Below are 2500 nucleotides of genomic sequence, written 5' to 3' on the forward strand. Positions count from 1 at the left end.
GGTTAGGGTTAGGTTTAGGTTTAGGGTTAGAGTTAGTGTTCTCTTAGGGTTAGGGTTATGGTTAGGGTTAGGGTTAGGGTTTTGGTTCTCTTCGGGTTAGGGTTAGGGTTAGGGTTACGGTTAGGCTTAGGGTTAGGCTTAGTGTTCTCTTAGGGTTAGGGTTAGGGTTATGGTTAGGGTTAGGGTTAGGGTAAGGGTTAGGGTTAGGTTTAGGTTTAGGGTTAGAGTTAGGGTTAGGGTTAGGGTTAGGGTTAGGGTTAGGGTTAGGGTTAGGGTTAGGGTTAGGGTTATGGTTAGGGTTAGCGTTAGGGGTAGGGTTAGGGTTAGGGTTCTCTTCGGGTTAGGGTTAGGGATAGGGTTACGGTTAGGGTTAGGGTTAGGGTTAGGGTTAGTGTTCTCTTAGGGTTAGGGTTATGGTTATGGTTAGGTTTAGGGTTAGGGTTAGGGTTAGGGTTAGGTTTAGTGTTCTCTTAGGATTAGGGTTAGGGTTAGGTTTAGGGTTCGGGTTAGGGTTAGGGTAAGGGTTAGGGTTAGGGTTAGAGTAGGGTTAGGGTTAGATTTAGGGTTAGGGTTAGGGTTAGGGATAGTGTTCTCTTACGGTTAGGGTTAGGTTTAGGTTAAGAGTTAGGGTTAGCGTTAGGGTTAGGGTTAGGATTAGGGTTAGGGTTAGGGTTAGGGTTAGGGTTAGGGTTAGGATTAGTGTGTGGGTTAGGGTTAGGGTTCTCTTACGGTTAGAGTCAGAATTAGGGTTAGGGTTAGGGTTCTCTTAGTGTTAGGGTTAGGGTTAGTGTTAGGGTTAGGGTTAGGGTTAGGGTTTTGGTTTGGGTTAGAGTTAGGGTTAGAGTTAGGGTTAGGGTTAGGGTTAGGTTTAGGGTTAGGGTTAGGGTTAGGTTTAGGGTTAGGTTTAGGGTTAGAGTTAGTGTTCTCTTAGGGTTAGGGTTATGGTTAGGGTTAGGGTTAGGGTTTGGGTTCTCTTCGGATTAAAGTTAGGGTTAGGGTTACGGTTAGGGTTAGGGTTAGGGTTAGTGTTCTCTTAGGGTTAGGGTTAGGGTTAGGGTTATGGTTAGGGTTAGGGTTAGGGTAAGGGTTAGGGTTAGGTTTAGGGTTAAGGTTATGGTTAGGGTTAGGGTTAGGGTTAGGGTTAGGTTTAGGGTTAGGGTTAGGGTTAGGGTTAGGGTTAGGGTTAGGGTTATGGTTAGGGTTAGCGTTAGGGGTAGGGTTAGGGTTAGGGTTCTCTTCGGGTTAGGGTTAGGGTTAGGGTTACGGTTAGGGTTAGGGTTAGGGTTAGGGTTAGTGTTCTCTTCGGGTTAGGGTTAGGGTTAGGGTTAGGGTTAGGGTTAGTGTTAGGGTTAGGGTTAGGGTTAGGGTTAGGGTTAGGGTTAGGGTTAGTGTTAGGGTAAGGGTTAGGGTTAGTGTTAGGGTTAGGGTTAGGGTTCTCTAAGGGTTAGGGTTAGGGTTAGGGTTAGGGTTAGGGTTAGTGTTAGGGTTAGGGTAAGGGTTAGGGTAAGGGTTAGGGTTAGGTTTAGGGTAAGGATTAGGGTTAGGGTTAGGGTTAGGGTTAGGGTTAGGGTTATTGTTGGGATTAGGGTTTTGTGAGCGTTAGCGTTAGGCTTAGGGTTAGGGTTTTATTAGGGGTCGGGTTATGGCAAGGGTTAGGTTTAGGGTTAGCGTTAGGGTAATGGTTAGGTGTAGCGTTAGGGTTAGGGTTAGGGTTAAGGTTAGGGTTAGGTTTAGGGTTAGGGTTAGGGTTAGGGTTAGGGTTAGGGTTAGGTTTAGGGTTAGGGTTAGGGTTAGGGTTAGGGTTAGGGTTAGGGTTAGGGTTAGGCTTAGGGTTAGGGTTAGGGTTAGGGTTAGGGTTAGGGTTAGGGTTAGGGTTAGGGTTAGGGTTAGGGTTAGGTTTAGGGTTAGGTTTAGGGTTAGAGTTAGTGTTCTCTTAGGGTTAGGGTTATGGTTAGGGTTAGGGTTAGGGTTTTGGTTCTCTTCGGGTTAGGGTTAGGGTTAGGGTTACGGTTAGGCTTAGGGTTAGGCTTAGTGTTCTCTTAGGGTTAGGGTTAGGGTTATGGTTAGGGTTAGGGTTAGGGTAAGGGTTAGGGTTAGGTTTAGGTTTAGGGTTAGAGTTAGGGTTAGGGTTAGGGTTAGGGTTAGGGTTAGGGTTAGGGTTAGGGTTAGGGTTAGGTTTATGGTTAGGGTTAGCGTTAGGGGTAGGGTTAGGGTTAGGGTTCTCTTCGGGTTAGGGTTAGGGATAGGGTTACGGTTAGGGTTAGGGTTAGGGTTAGGGTTAGGGTTAGTGTTCTCTTAGGGTTAGGGTTATGGTTATGGTTAGGGTTAGGGTTAGGGTTAGGGTTAGGGTTAGGTTTAGTGTTCTCTTAGGATTAGGGTTAGGGTTAGGTTTAGGGTTCGGGTTAGGGTTAGGGTAAGGGTTAGGGTTAGGGTTAGAGTAGGGTTAGGGTTAGATTTAGGGTTAGGGTTAGGGTTAGGGATAGTGTTCTCTTATGGTTAG

This window comes from Aythya ferina (genome assembly GCF_964211825.1).
Source record: "Aythya ferina genome assembly, contig: HAP1_SCAFFOLD_42, whole genome shotgun sequence".
In the NCBI taxonomy this organism is placed as follows: domain Eukaryota; kingdom Metazoa; phylum Chordata; class Aves; order Anseriformes; family Anatidae; genus Aythya; species Aythya ferina.